Source organism: Podarcis raffonei, chromosome 2 (genome assembly GCF_027172205.1).
Source record: "Podarcis raffonei isolate rPodRaf1 chromosome 2, rPodRaf1.pri, whole genome shotgun sequence".
In the NCBI taxonomy this organism is placed as follows: domain Eukaryota; kingdom Metazoa; phylum Chordata; class Lepidosauria; order Squamata; family Lacertidae; genus Podarcis; species Podarcis raffonei.
The window spans coordinates 123864386-123887856 of NC_070603.1; the positions used below are offsets into that span (position 1 = coordinate 123864386).

General features: G+C 45.7%; 1 pseudogene; it reads right to left on the reverse strand.

Annotated features, from left to right (window-relative positions):
• Positions 1 to 998: 998 nt before the first annotated feature.
• The window catches only part of LOC128409371 (gastrula zinc finger protein XlCGF57.1-like), a 50286-nt pseudogene continuing 27813 nt past the window's right edge, over positions 999 to 23471 (reverse strand).

Sequence of the window (23471 nt, forward strand, 5' to 3'; positions counted from 1 at the left end):
TCATGTGGATCTACCTTGTTGATTCTGGTATCTATCTGGTCAAGACCAGACCTCCGGAGGCAGGGATTGTCTTCAAACAACAACTAAACCTGCCTCCTCAGTAATGACATGGTCTGGTCTTAGCATAACTCCTCCTCCTACCCGTGATCACTGAGATTGGGTGTCCCAGCACACACACACACACACCCGTGGAACCTGCCCCAGCCATTCTGTTGGCTGGGACCCACTTCCCAGCTGCCCTGACCCTCTCCCCTTAACAACCAGATACAAACGATATAAAACAATAGAAACAAACAAAGAAACAAACAGAAAACAATTCATAGTTATATTAAAAATTAACTAACCCCCGGGCCCAAACAGACATTAATCCCGCCCCCAACACAGCAAAAACCAAACCATAAACCAAAAGTCATATAGAGGAGGGAGAAAGGTTGTTTTCTGCTGCTCCAGAGAAGCGGACACGGAGCAATGGATCCAAACTACAAGAAAGAAGATTCCACCTAAACATTAGGAAGAATTTCCTGACAGTAAGAGCTGTTCGACGGTGGAATTTGCTGCCAAGGAGTGTGGTGGAGTCTCCTTCTTTGGAGGTCTTTAAGCAGAGGCTTGACAACCATATGTCAGGAGTGCTCTGATGGTGTTTCCTGCTTGGCAGGGGGTTGGACTCGATGGCCCTTGTGGTCTATTCCAACTCTATGATTCTATGATTCACGTAAGACGATGGTTTCAGTCTTTCTGTGTTTTCATTGTTCCTTTATTGCAATTATAAAAATGGTGTTCTTATAACTGCTGTTGTTCTTATAACAAGGAGTTGGACTAGACCCTTGGAGTCCATTTAAACTCTACAGTTCTAGGATTCCAGAGCCAATCCTGCTTCCTACACACCACTGTTGTGTTCTACTTTTCACAACTCTCCATTCCTAACTATGTCTGCCAAAGATCAAATATCAATGGATTCTCAGCACATGTTCACTCACAATGAGCACTCCAGAGCCACATTCTGAATACCCCAAACAGTACATTGTATCTTTCATTATACTTACTCTTATGAGACATTATCTTCACTGTTTTAATACGTATATGCACAAAATTCCATACAAACACCAGAACATCAAATACACTCCATACATTTACAATTGATTTTTCCCTATATGGGTTTGTTGAAATGAGGGACAAAGTGTCCAACATCTGTTGGAAAAACTTGGCACACTCCATACATCTAAATGGGTTCTCCCCTGTGAGAGTTCATAGGTGTTTATTAGTAACTCAGTTATAACAGAAGCACTTCCCACACTCCATTCATTTAAATGGTTTCTCACCCGTGTGAGTTTGTTGATGTACTGTAAGTTTTGTACTTGCACTAAAGCTCTTTCCACACTCCATACATTTAAATGGTTTTTCCCCTGTATGAGTTCGTTGATGTATTGTAAGTTTTCCATTTTCACTAAAGCTCTTTCCACACTCCAAACATTTAAAGGGTTTCTCCCCTGTGTGAGTTTGTAGATGTCTTGTAAGACCTCCACTATGACTGAAGCATTTCCCACAATCCATACATTTAAATGGTTTCTCCCCTGTGTGAGTTCGTTTATGTCTAGTAAGGTGTGAACACTGTCTGAAGTTCATTCCACACTCCATACACTTAAATGGTTTCTCCCCTGTGTGAATTTGTTGATGCTTTGCAAGAGATCCACTATGACTGAAGCACTTTCCACAATCCATACATTTAAATGGTTTCTCCCCTGTGTGAGATCGTTGATGTATAGTAAGGTGTGAACACTGACTGAAGCACTTCCCACACTCCAAACATGTAAATGGTTTCTCCCCGGTGTGACTTTGCTGGTGCACAGTGAGTCTTGAACTACAAATGAAGCTCGTTCCACACTCCAAACATTTATATGGTTTCTCCCCTGTATGAGTTCGTTGGTGCAGGGTAAGCTGTGAACACCGACTGAAGCTCTGCCCACACTCCATACATTTAAATGGTTTCTCCCCTGTATGAGTTCGTTGATGTAGAGTAAGTTGTGAACACGAACTGAAGCTCTGCCCACACTCCATACATTTAAATGGTTTCTCCCCTGTATGAGTTCGTTGATGCAGAGTTAGGTGTGAACACTGACTGAAGCACTTCCCACACTCCAAACATCTAAATGGTTTCTCCCCTGTATGGGTTCGTTGATGTAGAGTAAGGCGTCCATTGTGACTGAAGCTCTGCCCACACTCCATACATTTAAACGGTTTCTCCCCTGTGTGAATTCGTAGATGTGCTGTAAGAGTTCTATTCCGACTGAAGCTCTGCCCACACTCCATACATTTAAAAGGTTTCTCCCCTGTGTGAATTTGTAGATGTGTTGTAAGAGTTCCATTCTGACTGAAGCTCTGCCCACACTGCGTACATCTAAAGGGTTTCTCACCGGTGTGAGTTCGTTGATGTATAATAAGTTTTCCATTTTCACGGAAGCTCTTTCCACACTCCATACATTTAAATGGTTTCTCACCCGTGTGAGTTCGTTGATGTACAGTAAGATTACCGCTTTCACTGAAGCACTTCCCACACTCCATACATCTAAATGGTTTCTCCCCTGTGTGAATTCGTTGATGTGCAGTAAGATTTCCATTTTTACTGAAGCTCTTTCCACACTCCATACATTTAAAGGGTTTCTCCTCTGTGTTATTTTGTAGATTTGTTCTAAGGTGTTCACTCACACTGACGTACTTTACAGATGGCCCCTCATAATTCTGATTGCCTTCTTCATCACCTGGTTTTAAGTGGGGGATAAGAAAATATTGTTAGGATTTCAAGGAACAGAACAAGAGAATACACAGCAAGACCAATCAGCACCTTCTCTTATTTCAACACCTCCAACAATCTCCCCTCTCCTATATACCACATTTTAAGGAAAGGAAATAATCCCAGAAAATAGTCTCTCAGCGGAGCAGACACATGTTGCAAGTTGACACACCGGAGTATTAGTAACAAAAATATTTGTTGAAGAGTTTATAACCAGTGATAAACTAAAAAGATCAATGTGGTAATGCATATAAACATGTTTTTTACCCGTAACAATTTTTTAAAAGATGACCAAGGAAGAATTATCAGGGTACAGGCAATTGTTGAAGGAGAAAAAATGGTCTTGGTGAGTCTTTGCGCCAAATGAGAAAAAATGGAGATATAAACACTCTAGAAAGACAACTGATATTTTATTACAATGGTAAGAATTCTTCTGGGAAAATAATTCAATATGCATAACTAAAGAACTAAGATTTAAGACCCAAAAAAGTGCAAATTCTACGGAGGACTATTTCTGATCACAACTCAATTCTATTTGTTATGAGAAGAGGATGAACTGGTAAAACCAGCTATGATTCACTGGGCAAGAGATACAGGCCATAATATAGAGGTGAGTGCTTGGGAGAAATGTGGAAGAGATTTAAAATTTACAGCATGTTGCACACTGAAGAATTTTATGAAAATGATGTACAGGTGGTATCTGACACCGAGCAAGTTAGCTAAGATGTACAAAACTGAATTAGGTATCTGCTGGAAATGAAAGGGAAAAGTAGGGGTTTTTTTATCATATTCCCAAAAAAAGCTCAACAACTCTGACAATGAGTAGATCACTGCCAGTGAGTAGATTGCAGTCTCTTGGAAGCTGGATGTCCCTGGAATATGGGACATATATAATAATTTATTGGGAGCTAAAACACCACTTTGACTTTCACCTTTGGAAGCCATAGCGGTGAAAATAAAACTATGGCGGAATGTTGGGTGACTTATTTATTAAGAGTGGAGGGTGGAGAATTTAAATTAAAAGGGTTGAAGGATTTACCAGAAATGTTGACAACATGGTTACAATATCATCATTTGAATGAAATATTTAAAAAGGATATGAAGTGGGGATTTGGAGAACAACTATCACAATTATGGAATATGGATATAAAATTTGCAGCAGGTTAAAATTCATGAGTCGAGAGATTGCTGTTGCCCTCCGGCCCTGCTGGTGGGTTTCTCCTTGACAGTCTCTCTGAGAACAGGATGCAGGAAAAGATGGGGCCTCATCCTGATAAGCTCTTTTTATATTCCTACACACTGAAATGAGATACACAAAGATACAGTCTCACAACAAAGTGGAAGGACATACCTCTCAATTGGTCCAGGACAACATCTCCATAGATTTCTGGTGAGATGAGCTTAGACTTGAGTATCTCTCCTATGTGGAATAAGTGAAACAGAAGTGTTAAAAGTAAAAGTATCCAAAATAATAATATTTTCAAGTAATATCCGGTGTCCCAAAAACCAACTAATGCTATTCTAGGCTGCATCCACAGAAGTCTAGTGTCCAGATCAAGGGAAGTAATAAGACCACTCTATTCTGCCTTGGTCAGACCACACCTGGAATATGGTGTTTAATTCTGGGCACCACAATTTAAGAAGGATGTTAACAAGCTGGAAGGTGTGCAGAGGAGGGCAACCAAGATGATCAAAGGTCTGGAAACCAAGCCTTATGAGGAGCGCTTGAAGGAGATGGGTATGTTTAGCCTGGGAAAGAGGAGCCTGAGAGGAGATAGGATAGCCAACTTTCAATATCTGAAGGGCTGTCACATGGAAGAGGGAGCAAGATTGTTTTCTCCTGCTCTGGAGGGTAGGATCCGAACCAACGGCTTCAAGTTACAAGAAAGGAGATTCCAACTAAACCTCAGGAACAACTTTCTGACTGTATGACCTGCTGGACAGTGGGACAGTCTCCCTTGGGAGGTGATGCACTCTCCTTCATGGGTCATTTTTAAGCATAGTTTGGAAGGCTGTCTCTCATGGATGCTTTATTTGAGATTCCTGCACTGCAGGGGGATGGACTAGACGACCCTCAGGGTACCTTCCAGCTCTATCATAATACAGTGGTACCTCACAAGACGAATGCCTCGCAAGACAAAAAACTCGCAAGACGAAAGGGTTTTTTGTTTTTTGAGCTGCTTCGCAAGACGATTTTCCCTATGGGCTTGCTTCGCAAGACGGAAATGTCTTGCAAGTTTGTTTCCTTTTTCTTAACACCGTTAATATGTTCTCCTGCAATGATTTTGCAAAGTTTTTTGCAGATAAAATCGCTCAGATTCGGGAAGAAGTGGACTCCACCGTGGGAGCAGGGCCGGGGCGGGAGAGTGCTAGAGTTCTGTCTAGTCAAGTTGAGTGGGATCAATTCCAATCTGTTACCTCCGAGGATGTGGACAGGCTGCTTGGACGAGTGAAACCAACCACCTGTCTCCTGGATCCTTGCCCATCCTGGCTTATAAAAGCTAGCCGGGAAGGACTGGGCGATGGGCTTCGTGGGGTGGTGAATGCTTCCCTCCATGAGGGAGCCTTCCCAGACCCGCTGAAAGAGGCGGTTATTAAACCGCTTCTTAAAAAACCATCTTTAGATGCGGCCACGATGGCCAACTATCGCCCAGTCTCAAATCTTCCATTCTTGGGCAAGGTGATTGAGCGAGCGGTTGCCGAACAACTCCAGGCACGCCTGGAAGAAGCGGACCATTTGGATCCCTTCCAGTCGGGATTCAGGCCTCATCATGGGACTGAAACTGCCTTGGTCGCACTGGTTGATGATCTCCGGCGGGCTAGGGACAAAGGTGAGAGCTGTTTCCTAGTTCTGCTGGATCTCTCAGCGGCGTTTGATACCATCGACCATAACATCCTTCTGGACCGTCTGGAGGGGCTGGGAGCTGGGGGCACTGTCATACAGTGGTTCCGCTCCTTCCTCCTGGGCCGTGTTCAGAAAGTGGTGGTTGGGGATGAGTGTTCAGACCCCTGGGCTCTCACTTGTGGGGTGCCTCAGGGTTCTGTCCTCTCCCCCATGCTTTTCAACATTTACATGCAGCCGCTGGGAGAGATCATCAGGAGGTTTGGGCTGGGTGTTCATCAGTATGCGGATGATACCCAGCTCTACCTCTCTTTTAAATCAGAACCAGTGAGGGCGGTGAAGGTCCTGTGTGAGTGTCTGGAGGCGGTTGGAGGATGGATGGCGGCTAACAGATTGAGGTTGAATCCTGACAAGACAGAAGTACTGTTTTTGGGGGACAGGAGGCGGGCAGGTGTGGAGGATTCCCTGGTCCTGAATGGGGTAACTGTGCCCCTGAAGGACCAGGTGCGCAGCCTGGGAGTCATTTTGGACTCACAGCTGTCCATGGAGGCACAGGTCAAATCTGTGTCCAGGGCAGCTGTTTACCAGCTCCATCTGGTACGTAGGCTGAGACCCTATCTGCCTGCGGACTGTCTCGCCAGAGTGGTGCATGCTCTGGTTATCTCCCGCTTGGACTACTGCAATGCGCTCTACGTGGGGCTACCTTTGAAGGTGACTCGGAAACTACAACTAATCCAGAATGCAGCAGCTAGACTGGTGACTGGGGGCGGCCGCCGAGACCATATAACACCGGTCTTGAAAGACCTACATTGGCTCCCAGTACGTTTCCGAGCACAATTCAAAGTGTTGGTGCTGACCTTTAAAGCCCTAAACGGCCTCGGTCCAGTATACCTGAAGGAGCGTCTCCACCCCCATCATTCTGCCCGGACACTGAGGTCCAGTGCCGAGGGCCTTCTGGCGGTTCCCTCATTGCGAGAAGCAAAGCTACAGGGAACCAGGCAGAGGGCCTTCTCGGTAGTTGCGCCCGCCCTGTGGAACGCCCTTCCAGCAGATGTCAAAGAGATAAACAACTACCTGACATTCAGAAGACATCTTAAGGCAGCCCTGTTCAGGGAAGTTTTTAACGTGTGATATTTTACTGTATTTTTGGTTTTTATGGAAGCCGCCCAGAGTGGCTGGGGAGGCCCAGCCAGATGGGCGGGGTATAAATAATAAATTATTATTATTATTATTATTATTAATACAGTTGCGACTTGACTTCGAGGAGCAACTCATAGAACGCGGTGTGGTAGCCTTTTTTGAGGTTTTTAAAGACTTTGGTGATTTCTGAAGCTTTTCCAAAGCTTTCCCGACACCGTGCTTCGCAAGACGAAAAAAATCGCAAGGCGACAAAACTCGCGGAACGAATTAATTTTGTCTTGCGAGGCACCACTGTAATAATAATAATAATAATAATAATAATAATAATAATAATAATAATTTATTATTTATACCCCGCCCATTTGGCTGGGTCTCCCCAGCCACCCTGGGCGGCTTCCAACAAAGGATTAAAATACAGTGGTCTGTTAAACATTAAAAGCTTCCCTAAAGAGGGCTGCCTTCAGATGTCTTCTAAAAGTTTGGTACTTGTTGTTCTCTTTGACATCTGGTGGGAGGGCGTTCCACAGGGCGGGCGCCACTACCGAGAAGGCCCTCTGCCTGGTTCCCTGTAACTTGGCTTCTCGCAGCGAGGGAACCGCCAGAAGGCCCTCAGCACTGGACCGGGCAGAATGATGGGGGTGGAGACGCTCCTTCAGGTATACTGGACCGAGGCCATTTAGGGCTTTAAAGGTCAGCACCAACACTTTGAATTGTGCTCGGAAACATACTGGGAGCCAATGCAGGTCTTTCAGGGGAAAGAAATCTCTGTGCCCACGTAATTGGCCCGGTTTCAGAAATCAATTTAGGGGAAATCCATCTAATAAATATTAGATAATCACCAGAGCTAGCTGGCTGAATTAGTCCTACTTGGGCCAGTGAGGAGGCCAGGGTTAGAATTAGCCTCTTTTTCTATTTTGTAATATTGTAAAAACCCTAATAAAAAATTTATATATAAAAAAAATAGAATTAGCTGTGGGGGTCTCAGAGCTGGTAATCTTCATAAAAGGGGAGGGGGAGGGAAGAGAAGGGAAATAAAAGATCAGGCTGAATTCAAATTAAAAGCCAGGCGGAATAGCTCTGTCTTACAGGCCCTATGTTGCTCCTTCGTGGCATGAATAAATGGCTCAAACAGCAGATTCGCATCTTTGACGTCCATGAGTCAAGAGGGATAAAAATTCATCCTTACCCAGAGAGGCCACCATCCCATAATTCTCCTCCATGACTTCCTTGTGCAGAGCTCTTTGGCCTGGATCCAGCAGAGCCCACTCCTCCTCCGTGAAAAACACAGCCACCTCCTCAAAGGTCAAGAGGGCCTGGAAGAAGAAGAGGAAGAAAACAGAGCTTCTCTTAGATCCCCATCACCCCACTCAACACAGAGGGAAGCTGGGTGGTCCCATCTGTGCCTCTTCCCTCCTACCTGATTCCCCAAGGCTCTTTGCCTACCTGAGGAAGCTGCCTGGCTCCTCTTTCCACTCCACCTCTGAGAAGGGATGGTCCAAACAGTGCTTCTGAGGCCATTGCGCTGCCTGTGGGAGAGATGGAGGACAAGGAGGCGGAAACTGGGCCACTTCCAGGACTCAGCTGTTGCCATGAAGCAACTCAAAGCAGGGAGCAGCTCTTTCAGGAGAACAATGCATAAATTATTATTATTATTATTATTGAATATATATACCGCCCTATACCCGGAGTTGGGCTTTAGATCACCTATAGTGCTAAAAAACCCTCCTGGCAACCTGGAAGGGGACCAGGCCAGGCAGGAGTGAGGCTGGCAGCACCGGCAGAGAAAGTCCCTCAGCACCTCTGCGCTGGGCCAATCCTGCAAGGCAGGCCAGATCTCCCACCCCTGGGAGCTTTGATTCTCCTTCCTGACAAAGTCCCAAGAGGATATCTGGAGAAGCCTCTTTTTGGAAAGATGCAGCCATAAAAAAATTATTCCCCCCCCTTCCCGCCCCCCAGGGCGAGCTGGGGAGTGGGCATTTATTTAATTCCTCCAATCTTTGCCATGACGCTTTTTAAAGTGCTCCTCAGACCTTGATTATATTTAAATTCTGTCATCCATGCCCATTTCAGGAAGCTGCAGAGGCCGGCTTCCCTTGACACTGTCCATCTCTCACGCCCCCCATTCAAAATCTCCCCCAATCCAGAGGTGACTCTGTTCTCCAGCTGCTTCCACGTCCTCTCCCCTGCTTGCCCCCCCATCTCCGCCCCACTGAGGCAGGGGCTTCAGCGGCAGATTTGTGGGGGGGGGCAGGTCAGGGTCCTGGGGGAGCTCAGCCCCCCCTCCCCTCCAGACTGGCTCCCTGAAGGAGGAGGCAGAGCCTGGGGGGAGCGATGGGGGGGCAGTAGTGAGAAGGGTGATGGAGGGTGTTAAACAGAGAGGAGCATCACTAGGTGAAATGGGGCTGCCCCCCCCCTTGAACGGAGAAGGACTGACTGCGGAGTCAATATGCACAGGGTGGGGCTGCGCATCCCTTTGTAATTAAGTTCCACTGGGGGGGGCACCCTTTTGTGGATCGTCTCAGGTTTCTTCGCCCCCCCCTCCCCCTCCACCATGGCTTGATCTCTGCGCTTCGAAAAGGATCTTGCAATGCAAACCCCGTTGTGGGGGGGGACCCCACTTTGCAACAGGATGGCCTGCATCCCGCCCACCCCCTCTACTGATTCCCAGAGGGAAAGTGGGGAGCCCTCCCCTGCTCCCCCCTCATTTCCCTCCCCACTCTTCCCTCCCTCCCCCCCCCCACTCTCCTTTCACAGCCGCGCTGTTTATAGGTTCAGGGGGAGGAAATGCAAATTCTTCTGCCGACCCCCAACCCCAAGTCGCGGCCCCCCCGCCCCCCAAAATACGTGTTACCTCTTCATCCTCTGCGGGCCTCTTTCTCTTCAAGGGATGTGCATGGAGACCCCTCCCCTCCAACTTTGCTTCTCCTCCCCCCCAAAAAAACCCCCACTTCCTGCCTCTCTAGGAAAAGCAGCTCATTGGCCCAGAGGGAGGGATGAGTGGCAGGAGATCCGCCTCCTGCTCCCTGCAAAGAGAAATTCCCTTCCCAGCCAGCAATATCTACTGTACAGTATATTCCCACTTACAGTATTTAGTGAGGAATCAATGCCTTCAGTTCCTGCGAGCGGTAGCGAAAGGCCGCACCCCCATTTCTGAAAAGCCTCCCCCGGGAAGGAGTTTAGAGCAGTGACTTATGGCAACCCTAAAGGCTGGTCCAGTGTCATTTCAATGGGTGTTGTTGTCATTTAGTCGTTTCGTCGTGTCCAACTCTTCGTGACCCCCTGGACCAGAGCACGCCAGGCCCTCCTGCCTCCCGCAGTTTGGTCAAACTCATGCTGGTAGCTTCAAGAACACTGTCCAACCATCTCATCCTCTGTCGTCCCCTTCTCCTTGCGCCCTCCATCTTTCCCAACTTCAGGGTCTTTTCCAGGAAGTCTTCTCTTCTCATGAGGTGGCCAAAGTATTGGCGCCTCAGCTTCAGGATCTGTCCTTCCAGTGAGCACTCAGGGCTGATTTCCTTCTTGCAGTCCATGGGACTCTCAAGAGTCTCCTCCAGCACCAGAATTCAAAAGCATCAATTCTTCGGCGATCAGCCTTCTTTATGGTCCAGCTCTCACTTCCATACATCACTACTGGGAAAACCATGGCTTTCACTATACGGACCTTTTCCAAAAAGCAGGAGCTGATGGATAAATTTAGGCTTTGTTGTGTGGGGATGCAGCTCAGTGACAGAGCAGTTGCTTCGCATGCAGAAGGTCTCGGATTCCTATTTTCACGTTTGGTGGGAGTGTACCGTGGTCCACACCTTCTGGGGGAAAGTTTTTTTTTAATCTGACCTCCAAAATCACTGAACAATCTATCCGTCCTAAATCCGGGGAAGACCTGTTTTCCTAGGGTGGCCGAGAAGCTCTATATTGCCATTTATTTGGTGAGACGGTCACGGGTTCAAATCCCGGCAGCGAAAGAGGAAACACACACCTTACTTCTAAAAAGGACCCCCCTGGGGAAAAAGAGGGTGGAAGGGGTTCAGAGCAGCAACTTGCAATAATATTAAAGGGTGCCCAGACCCTCCGTCCTTGTTTTCCAGCGACACTCCTGGGTTTACAGAAGCCATCCTGGTTTCTGATTTAATCCTGGAATGTCTTCCATAGGATGTCCCTATATCCATTGGATAAGTTTTGGAGGGAGAAATGTGACCCCTGAACCAAAGAGATAAGTAACATCTGAAAGGCAGCCCTGTATAGCAAAGCTGTTTAATGCTTTATTATGTTTTTATATATGTATGTTGGAAGGTGATGATGATGATTAGGTGGCCATATTTCAAAAAGTGAAGATCCAGACACAAAACCAGTCCAGCTTTTTCTTTAGTTTTTCCCAAAGTTTTTGAACTTATTTTGCAAAAAAAAATATAATGCAGTTTTTGAGCTATCTTTTAGCAAAACCAGCAAAAATGGCACTGCCGACATGGGAGATTTTGCCGATTTTCACCCAGACACTGCTTCCAACTACAGTATCCTGGGTATGTCTGAGAAATTCCAGACATATGGAAACCCTACTGTTGAATAGGACGTCCCTATTTGGAGAAATTCCGGTGGGTATGGGGCGGTCCGGTGTCTTTACAATGCGTACCCTTTTTCAAAAAGTGGGGGCCAATGGACAAGTTGGGCTTTGCTTTGAGCGGGCAAAGCTCAGTGGCAGAGCAGTTGCTTCGCATGCAGAAGGCCTCAGATGCAATGCTTTGCATGCAGAAGGAAGTCCCAGGTGCAGTCTTAATATCTTACTGACCATCTGTCAGGGATTATTAAGATGTTGTTCCTATTGGTGTTTTGCAACTTTTGTTGGGATACTGCCAGGGAGACAAAGTCCATCTTAGCCCCAAGCTGGCTGCCGGACAATCCATCGATCTCCCGTAGACACGCAATATCAGCAATTAGCGACACGAGGCCTCAAGAATAGATTGCCACATTCTTAGGCTGGTGCACACTCTATCAGCAGAATTCACACAGCAAAATATGCACAGCAGGACTATATTTACAGTTTATTCAGCGTTGGTCAGAACAAAGAAAAACATGACCGCCTGCATCGGTACGCTTAGGCAACAAGAAGAAAACGAAAGCAACTGAAAACATAAACATCCTGTGAACAGGAAATACGCAGACTCTGTGACTCACAAAGTCTGCTCCCTTTTAAGGTGGAACGGAAATATCCTAACAACTTTGACCTGTTGCAGGACCTTAGCCAGACCTTAGCAGAGCATACGCAGAGTTCCAGAAAGCAATCAGTTGCAGGTAGGATGGACGAAGCAGGAACAAGACGCTGCTAATGGTAACTTGGTTACTTAGATGTGTTTATTATTTACAGCGGACTCTACAAGTTACTATATACAGGAACAGATACGGATCTTAACCAGCTCTCTCTTAACAAACTCCAAACAACTCTCAGAACTCAGAGCACCACACCGACCAACAAACTATCCAGTCAGTAAGGTCATAAGTCATCAGTTGTGGTAGCTGCTATTAGAACCAGATTGGCCTTTCCAGGTTTTAAAGTTAATACAAAATCATTATTTCTACTTCTAAGAGGCATTCGGCTGAGAATGTTGTCAATCTGGACCCTTGCTGAAGATGATTTACCACAACATACAGAGGACTAAATTTGTTTGCCGCTCATAGGCCTATTCTTCCCCACAAGTCTAACATGACTAGTATAGCCTCCTATACTACCTGATTTCTGAAACAGGGCCAATTATGTGGGCACAGAGATTTCTTTCCCCGCAGGCAAATGACTCCCCTGAAAGACCTGAATTGGTTCTCAGCATGTTGCTGAGCACAACTCAAAGTGTTGGTGCTGACCTTTAATGTCCTAAACGGCCTCGGCCCAGTATACCTGAAGGACCGTCTCTACTCCCATCATTCAACCCGGACACTGAGGTCCAGCTCCGAGGGCCTTCTGGCGGTTCCCTCCCTGCAAAGAAGTGAGGTTATAGGGAACCAGGCAGAGGGCCTTCTCGGTAGTGGTGCCCGCCCTGTGGAACACCCTCCCATCAGATGTCAAGGAAATAAACAACTATCTTATGTTTAGAAGACATCTGAAGGCAGCCCTGTTTAGGGAAGTTTTTAATGACAGATGTTTTAATGTATTTTTAATCTTTTGTTGGAAGCCGCCACAGTGGCTGGGGAAACCCAGCCAGATGGGCAGGTTATCTATGTATGTATGTATAAATAAATAAATTAAAAAAATATAAACACTGGCAATGCCCACATTCCCCCAGGTCGTAGCCAAGATTAAGCAATATATGATGGTTTAAAGATTACTTTCTGCATGAAGATGGTTTCAGCCTCTCTGTGTTTTCATTGTTCCTTTATTGCAATTATAAAAATGGGTTTTATGCTGCTGTTCTTATAACAGGGAGTTGCACTAGAAGACCGAAGTCCCATTCAATTCTACAGATCTAGGACTACAGAGCCAATCCTGCTTCCTAAACACCACTGTCGTGCTCCACTTTTCACAACTCTCAATTCCCATTTCTCTCTGCAATGACCAAATATCAATGAACTCTCAGCACATGTTCACTCACAATGAGCACTCCAGGGTGATATTCTGCAGATCCCTAACAGTATATTGTATCTTTCATTATACTTACTATTATGAGACATTACCTTTGTTGCTTTAATACATATGTGCACAACACTCCATACAAACACCAGAACATCAAATATTCTCCGTGCATTTAGAATGGATTTCCCCCTATGAGAGTTTGTGGATATGAGGGACAAAGTGAATTCTGTGGGGAGAACTTGACATCTCCATGGTTCTCCCCTATGTGAGTCTGTGATTATTAAGAACTCCATTATAACTGAAACACTTTCCACACTTCAAACATTTAAACCGTTGCTTCTCTGTGAGATCGTTGATGTCTTCTAAGAGTTATGCTCTTACTGAAGCACTTTCCACAATCCATACATTCATATGGTTTCTCCCCTGTGTGTTTGTTGATGTTTTTTAAGGTTTCCTTTCTGACTGAAGCTCTTTCCACACTCCATACATCTAAAGGGTTTCTCCCCTGTGTGAGTTCGTAGATGTACAATAAGTGCTCCATTGTGAATAAAGCTCTTTCCACACTCTGTACATCTAAAGGGTTTCTCCCCTGTGTGAGTTCGGTGATGTCTTGTAAGTTTTCCACCTTCACGGAAACCCTTTCCACACTCCATACATCTATATGGTTTCTCCCCTGTGTGAGTTCGGTGATGTCTTGTAAGTTTTCCACCCTTACTAAAACCCTTCCCACACTCCATACATCTATATGGTTTCTCTTCTGTGTGGGTTTGTTGATGTTTTGCAAGGTACGCACTTTTAGTGTAGCTCTTTCCACACGCCAAACATTTATATGCTTTCTCCCGTGTGTGAATTTGTTGATGTTTGGTAAGGTTATTACTCTGCCTGAAGCTCTTTCCACACTCCATACATCTATATGGTTTCTCCCCTGTGTGAATTCGGTGATGTCTTGTAAGTTTTCCAGCTTCACTGAAACCCTTCCCACACTCCATACATCTATATGGTTTCTCCTCTGTGTGGCTTTGTTGATGTTTTGCAAGTGACCCACTTACAGTGTAGCTCTTTCCACACACCAAACATTTATATGGTTTCTCACCTGTGTGAGTTTGTTGATGTTTGGTAAGGTTATTACTCTGCCTGAAGCTCTTTCCGCACTCCATACATCTGAATGGTTTCTGCCCTCTGTTAGTTTGTAGATGTGTGCTAAGGTGTTCACTCACACTGTAGTACTTCACAGGTGGCCCCTCATGATTCTGATTGTCTTCTCCATCACCTGGTTGAAAGTTGGGGGAAAGAAAATATTGTTAGGTCTTCAAGGAAGAATACAAGAGAAATTAACACGCAGCAAGACCAATCCGCACTTTCTCTTATTTTAACAAATCCAGCATTCCTCCCTCTCCCATGTACCACATTTTAGAAAAGGAAATCTGAAAATAATATCAAGAACCCTTAGTATCCAGTTCTACCTTCAACTCACATGTAACACTGAGCACCAAGAGAAACCTTCTATGCTTTGAAAACAAAACCCCAAGGTGGTTGTCACCGATGGAAGCGAAGGCTCAGAAAAAGCTCAATATGGAGGCCAAATGGCCAAAATATTGGGAAATTTTGGAACAAGAGGGAGATAAATTGAAATTGCAGAGTTTTGAAAAACTAAAAAACAAAGTGCGAGATTGGCTTCATTATTATCAAATAATGGAGGCATACAATTTGGACAAGAAAATTGGATTCCAGGTGGAAAAATCAAAATTGGAAACAGAACTGTTAGATCCCAAAACTAAGACTTTGTCAAGGATGTATAACTTGCTGTTGAAATGGAATACTCAGGATGAAACGGTGAAATCTGCTATGATTAAGTGGGCACAAGATGTTGGACATAACATTATGATGGCTGACTGGGAACAGTTATGGACCACAGGTATGAAGTTTACGGCATGTAATGCCTTAAGAGAGAATATTATGAAAATGATATACAGGTGGTACATGACACCAGTCAAGCTTGCAAAAATCTATCATTTGCCCGATAATAAATGTTGGAAATGTAAAGAAAGTGAAGGTACATTCTTTCACCTTTGGTGGACGTGCCCAAGGATTAAGGCTTTCTGGGAGATGATATATAATGAAATGAAAAAGGTATTTAAATATACCTTCCTGAAGAAACCAGAGTCCTTTCTCCTGGGCATGGTCGGCCAATTGGTGCCAAATAAGGATAGAACTTTCTTTATGTATGCCACAACAGCAGCAAGAATACTTATCGCGAAGTATTGGAAGACACAAGATCTACCCACCCTGGAAGAATGGCAGATGAAGGTGATGGACTATATGGAACTGGCGGAAATGACCGGCAGAATCCAAGACCAGGGAGAAGAGTCAGTGGAAGAAGATTGGAAGAAATTCAGCAGTAATGTTATAAAGATGTGCAAAAATGGATTGTTAACAGGTGATAATTTAAAGTTATAATATATTAAGATTAAAGATTAGGATAAAAACAAAGAGGGAAAGGATTTGCTGAACCAACTAATTGAACTGGATACAAAAAAGGGAGGTGTGAGGAGGTCTGGGGAACAAGCAAATGAAAGATAAGATACAGAAAGATTGAATTGTTTTTAACTGTTTTTACTTTGTATTTTTTCTTTTTCTTTTTTCTTTTTGTAACATTTCGAAAACTTTAATAAAAATCTTTTTTTAAAAAAAAAGAGAGAGAAACCTATGCTGAGATGAGGCACCTATGGCCCTCAAGATGTGGTTGGACTCATCAACCCAAGTAAAGATGGCCAATGACCAGGGATGACGGGAGTTGTAGTGCAGCAACATCTGAAGGGACACACTTTTTCCATCTTCCTACTCCTGTGAAAATGCTATGCCTCTCTATTCAGTTTTCTCCTTCCTCCCTGATCTGTAATATCTTGCTGATACATTCCAACCAGCTGTACGCATTGTCAGGAGTTCAGCCTACACTCGAATAGGACCCTGCCAGAGACACATGCCCAACTGGCATGTTCTCTCCCTCCTGGTCGATTGTTCAGGAGCTTCAAAAGCTTTCTTTTGCCCGAACATCACAGCGACCGATGCCAACTGACACCGGCACACTTCGAGATCCGCAGAGTTTGCGCCGCTTGTGACAGAACCCCAGCAACTCAGCATGTTGGCTAATCTGCTTTATTTACATATAAACACACACGGAGCACTGCAACATGGCTCCCTCTCTCTCTAGCATCAGACAGCAAAGACAAAAAGAACAAAGGACAATAGTCCCACTTCACGGAACACAGTAACACAAACATCCTGTCTCTGTCACTTCCCACTCTGTGGAGTCAAAACATATACCGTCATGTGATAGACAACAATCCTATGACTGCAATCTCGCAGCAGGAATTCTAACACACATCACCTAAACCTGCACCAGGATGCTGGAAATGATGGCCCCTCATTCTGATGCAAAAGGGCTCTTTTTATATCTGTAAACACTGAAGGGAGACATACAAAGGTATAGCCTCACAGCAAAGTGGAAGTATGTACCTCTCAATTGGTCCATGACAACATCCCTGTATTTTTCTGTTCGAAGTGAGGAGATGAGCTCAGACTTGAGTATCAGAGTCTCTGCTATGTGGAAAAAGTAAAACAGAAGTGTTGGTTATGTTATATGTTACTAAAAAAATATTCAAAATTTTTAATCTTTTGAAACAAAAACAGCAAAGTATCTGGTGGCCCATTAAAAGCTAATAAATGACACGGACCAGGAAGGCTCATGCCACCATTTTTACCATGTGAATCTCTTTGTATATTATACATAGGTTTTTTTGTGTGAATTCATACCACAATATCAGCTTATGAAGAGTTACCTACTGACGAAAGTACAGTGTTGCTATAAAGTACAATCTTCAACATCAACTTCATTGGACTGCTCATGTTGTTCAGATGCCTGATTGTCGTCTTCCAAAGAAACCACTCTATTCCCAATTTAATAATGGAAATTGATATAGCGGTGGACAACAAAAGAAGTTTAAAGATGCTCTCAAGGCAAATCTTAAAAATGCAGTATAAGCACAGAAAATTGGGAAACACTGGCCTGCGAGTGCTCCCTCACTGTGAGATGTGAGGTTACAGGGAACCAGACAGAGGGCCTTCTTGGTAGCAGCGCCCGCCCGGTCGAACACCCTCCCATCAGATGTCAAGGAAATAAACAACTATCTGACTTTTAGAAGACATCTGAAGGCAGCCCTGTTTAGGGAAGTTTTTAATGTTTGATTCTATTTTTAATATTTTGTTGGGAGCCACCCAGAGTGGCTGGGGAAATCTGGGCAGATGGGTGGGAAATAAATCATAGAATCATAGAGTTGGAATAGACCACAAGGGCCATCGAGTCCAACCCCCTGCCAAGCAGGAAACACCATCAGAGCACTCCTGACATATGGTTGTCAAGCCTCTGCTTAAAGACCTCCAAAGAAGGAGACTCCACCACACCCCTTGGCAGCAAATTCCACCATCAAACAGCTCTTACTGTCAGGAAGTTCTTCCTAATGTTTAGGTGGAATCTTCTTTCTTGTAGTTTGGATCCATTGCTCCGTGTCCGCTTCTCTGGAGCAGCAGAAAACAACCTTTCTCCCTCCTCTATATGACATCCTTTTATATATTTGAACATGGCTATCATATCACCCCTTAACCTCCTCTTCTCCAGGCTAAATTAATTATCATCATCATCATCATCCAATTGCAGAATAGCCATTACCAAGGCATCATGGACTTTGAAGAAGCACCAACTCAGGATGAAGAAGAAGAGTTTGGATTTGATATCCCACTTTATCACTACCCGAAGGAGTCTCAAAGCGGCTAACATTCTCCTTGCCTTCCTCCCCCACAACAAACACTCTGTGAGGTGAGTGGGGCTGAGAGACTTCAGAGAAGTGTGACTAGCCCAAGGTCACCCAGCAGCTGCATGTGGAGGAGCGGAGACGCGAACCTGGTTCACCAGATGACAAGTCTACCGCTCTTAACCACTACACCACACTGGATGAAAGGGAGAAACAAGCTAAGAGGAAAGTATGTTTGGCAAACCCTCACTGTGATTAACTCCTGCCTGGAAACCTATGTCCCCACTGTGGAAGGATGTGTGGATCCAGAATTGGACTCTACAGTCACTAACAGACACACTGTTAAGACCATGTTCATGGAAGACAATCTTATTCGGCTACGAGGCTTCGCCAAAGAGGAAGACACGTCATGAATAAATGGCTCAAACAGTAGTTTCGCAACTTCAACGTCAGACAGCCAGGAGGAATAAAAATGTCCCCTTACCTAGAGAGGCCACCATCTCATAATTCTCCTCCATGACTTCCTTGTGCAGAGCTCTTTGGCCATGATCCAGCAGAGCCCACTCCTCCTCCGTGAAAAACACAGCCACCTCCTCAAAGGTCAAGAGGGCCTGGAAGAAGAAGAGGAAGAAGACAGAGCTTCTCTTAGATCCCCATCATCCCCACTCAACACAGAGGGAGGTTGGGTGGTCCCATCTGTGCCTCTTCCCTCCTATCTGATTCCCCAAGGCTCTTTCCCTACCTGAGGAAGCTGCCTGGCTCCTCTTTCCACTCCAAATCTAAGAAGAGGCCGTTCAGAGGGGGTATCGGAGGCCATTGCGCTGCCAGTGTAAAGGACGGAGGAGGAGGAGGCGGAAACAGGGCCACTTCCAGGACTCTCTCAGCTGTTGCCACGATGCACTTCAGTGCAGGGAGCAGCCCTTTTAGGAGAACAATGTAGATAATAATAATAATAATAATAATAATAATAATAATAATAATAATAGTTATTAATTAAATTTATATACCACCCTATACCCGGAGGTCTCAGGGCGGTTCACAGAAAGATGGATTTAATTAGGGTGGGATACATTTACACAGATAGCATACCTGTCACAAATTACAAATATCAATACTAATAAACTAGTACTCATAAATTCTAATTTCAAAGGCAGGGAACTGGAAGGATGTAATCATTTCTACAGGAACTTTATAATACTATAAGCTGCCTCAGTCTTTAGGGGACATTCAGCTTCAAATCCCAAACTCTTAATGAAGCTTCGCAGAAAGTGATACGGTCAGTACCTCTGCAGACCTCACTGTTCCTTTCCCCCAAACAGTCTGACCTTTTGGTACATTTAGAATAAAGAAAATAAGGGAAACTCCTAAGTAATGGGCAGTATTTGCAGTCAGAGGAAATACTAATACTATAAGCTGCCTCAGTCTTTAGGGAACCTTCAGCTTCGGATTGTAAAGTTCTAGGATCAAATCCCAAACTCTTAATGAAGCTTCGCAGAAAGCATTACGGTCAGTACCTCTGCAGACGTCGCTTTTCCTTTCCTCCAAACAACCATCCAGGAAACCAGTTTCTGACCCTTTGATACATTTAGAATACTGTATAGAAAATAAGGGAAACTCCTAAATCTGCAGTTGGAAGAAAAGCAACATCTGGAGGGCACCAGGGTGCAGAAGCTCCCTCCGAGGGGAGCAGATGGAAATATTTAGAGCACTCGTCTGCGGACAAACACCGGCTCCCTCAGCCAATAAAGCAAGATGAGCACCGCAACCCCAGAGTCGGTCACGACTGGACCTAATGGTCAGGGGTCCCTTTACCTTTACCTTTTATGCACTAACATGGATTGTAGTTTAGGGGACAGAGATATGAATTCAGTGGCTTATGGCCCCCTAGTCCTTCCTCTTAGGAACCTGTGTGTGTGTGTGTCCCCTTTTATCTTCCCTACACTGTGAGGAAGGACAGGAGGAGAAATAATCAGGGGGTCCAAACTGGGCACAGGGCATCCCTTCTGAGAATGGGGATGGGAGACAGGGTCTCCCTGGTGGAAGCCCAGCACCCAAACGGCAGGGTGGGGAACCTCAGACCAGAGTAGGCTAAATTGGTCCTCAAGTCCTTTCTCTCTCTCTCTGGCCCTCAGGAACTTCCCCAGTGCCACACCCTCTTTCCAATGCATCCCAGCTGCCTCCTGAGGTTTTTTTTGTGGGGCTGGGAAAAATCCCTGTCCAGGCAGCTCCTGGACAAAGCTCAGAGTCAGCCCCATAGCCCGACCAACTCTGTCCTCTGGCCCTGCCCATCAATCTGGCTGTCATCCTGGCCCACCCTGCAGGGTTCTGAGCATCGCTCAGGTGGTGGTCTTTAGAACACCTACAGTATTATAAGACCCTCCTGGCAACCTGGATGGGGACGAGGCCAGGCAGGAGTGAGGCTGGCAGCACCGGCAGAGAAAGTCCCTCAGCACCTCTGTGCTGGGCCAATCCTGCAAGGCAGGCCAGATCTCCCACCCCTGGGAGCTTTGATTCTCCTTTCTGACAAAGTCCCAAGAGGATGTCTGGAGAAGCCTCTTTTTGGAAAGAAACAGCATTAAAAACTCATCCCCCCTCCTCTTTCCCCCAAGTCCAGCTGGAGAGGGGGCAATTCTTTAATTCCTCCAGTCTTTGCCTTGAAGCTTTTGAAGGGCTCCTGAGACCTTGATCAGTTTCAATTCCTGCCATCCATGGGCCCATTTCCCTTGCCAAGCAAGGGGGAAACAGACAAGGTGCTTTTTCATGCTTCAGGAAATCAGGAATGCTCCTCTTCCCTCCAGTTTTGGGGAACAAATCAGCACAGCAAACCCAAGTGCACCCCCAACATGGGAAACCCAACAAGGCTCTTTCCATTGTGCCAAAGCAACCTCAGCCGGCCAGACTAGGATTTCTGAAAGGGGATGTTGGGGGGCCTCCCCCTTCCTTCTTTTCTCTCTTTTTTTTAATAGATTTTTTATTAAATTTTTTCATAATATCTCCAATCATACAATTTTCCAAATCACATATTTTGACTTATTGAACCTCCCTCAACTCCTCTGACAATCATCCGTAGTTAAATTTCTATCTTCACATTCCTTAATTATAATATCGCCTTTAAGTAAAAATTTTCTGTCCTCATTTACATTCTTGCAATATTCCTTATTTTTTTCACAAAGCTTCTTTAAAACACACTAGCGTTGTTTGTTCCTCACATACAGTCTTCAAATATTCCCTGAATTTCCCCCAGTCCTCTAGAAACTTATGGTCTCTTTGAAGTCTGATTTTTCCAGTTAATTTGTCCAGTTCTGCATAGTCTGTTAGTTTTGTTCTCCATTCTTCCAAAGTCGGTAGTTCTTCTTGTTTCCATTTTTGGGCCATCAATATTCTCGCTGCTGTTATTGCGTACTGAAAAAGTTTACAGTCCCTCTTATTTATTTCATTTTTAGTTATTCCCAGTAAGAAGGTTTCTGGTTTCTTTACAAAGCTATATTTCAGCATTTTCTTTAACTCATTATATATCATTTCCCAGAACCCCTTCACCTTCTTACACTCCCACCACATATGAATAAATGTACCCTCTTTCTCTTTACATTTCCAACATTTGTTACAAGTTTTGTACATTTTTGCCAATTTAACTGGTGTCATATACCATCCACCTTGTGCTTTCTGTTTTCTTTCCGCCCCCACAGCCTCAGCTTGAAGGGCTCAGTTGGGGCTACAGCTCAGGGCCAGAGCATGCACCCTGCAGGCAGAAGGCCCTGGGTTCAGTCTACGGCAGCTTCTCCAGGCAGGGACCCCTTTCTGAAACCCTGGGGGAGCCACCGTCCGTCAGGGTAGAGGAGAGCTTTCCAAACTTTGTGCCGCTGCAGTGTGTAGGTGTGTTGCACAAACACTCCCTACAGTCCTCCTGGGGCTGCAAAAGGCGTTAGTTTAACCTCCAGTTTACTAGTGAAACTGAATGGCTGTGTCGCGAAATGATGCATGTCTAAAAAGCGTGTCACCAACATGAAGAATTTGGAAAGCTCTGGTGTAGAGAGTGTTGAGTTAGATGGAGCACAGTGCTGATCATGGCAGGGTTGCAGGTTCGATCCCTGTATGGAACAGCTTGCATATTCCTGCCTTGCAGGGGGTTGAACTAGATTAGGTGGTCCTCAGCATCCCTTCCAACTCTGCAGGTCTGTGATTCTGTAGTGGCCTCCTGCTTTAAATGGCGCTTCAATCAGACATCGGGATGCATCAGCTGTTAGCCCTGCTCAGAGGACACCCATTGAAATTCCTGCATTACAGGGAGTTGGACTAGATGACCCTTATGGGTCTCTTCCAGCTCTATGATTCTATGAAATCCTTCTCACATCAGCCTCTTACTCAGGAAGCTCCGGAGGCCGATTTCCCTTGACACTGTCCATCTCTCACCCCCCCACTCGAAATCTCCCTCTCTCCAGCTGCTTCCACTGCACCAAAAGAGACTTCCTCTCCCCTGCTTGCCCTCACGATCTCCGACCCACTGAGCCAGGGGCCTCAGCAGCACATTTCGGAGGGGGGCAGGTCAGGGTCCTGGAGGAGCTCAGCCCCCCCTCCCGCCCAGACCGGCTCCCTGACGCAGGAGGCAGAGCCTGGGGGGAGCGATGGGGGGGGCAGGAGTGAGAAGGGAGATGGAGGGTGTTAAACAGAGAGGAGCATCACGAGGTGGAATGGGGCTGCCCCCCCCTTTGAACTGCTGATTCAACATGCACAGGGTGGGGCTGGAAATCCCTTTGTAATTAAGTTCCACTGGGGGGGCACCCTTTTCTGGTTCGTCTCAAGTGTCTTCGCTGCGCTTCGAAAAGGGCCTTGCAATGCAAACCCTGTTGGGGGGGGGAGACCCCTCTTTGTAGCCAGGTGGTCTGCATCCCGCCCGCCCCCCATTCCCATAGAGAAAGGGCGAAGCCTCTCCCTGCTTTCCTTTCATTGTCCCCCCTCCCAAATCCTCGCGCCTCCTTTCCCAGCTGCCATTTGTAGATTCAGGGGGAGGGAAAGCAAATCCTTCTCCCACAACACCCCCAATAACCCCCAAATATGCGGCACCTCTTTTTCCTCTTCTCCAAGCCCGCTTCTCTTCCGGGAATGACGATGGAGACCCCTCCCCTCCAAATTGCCCCCCACCAAAAAAACTTCCTACCTTTCTAGGAAGCGGAGCTCATTGACCCAGAGGGAGGGGGAGGGGCAGGAGATCCGCCTCCCCCTCCCTGCAAACAGAAATTCCCTTGACAGCAACCGAGCTCTATATTCCCGTTTATTTAATGAGAAATTTATGGGTTCAATTCCCGCCAGCGAAAGACGACCCCCCCCCCAATTTCTGAA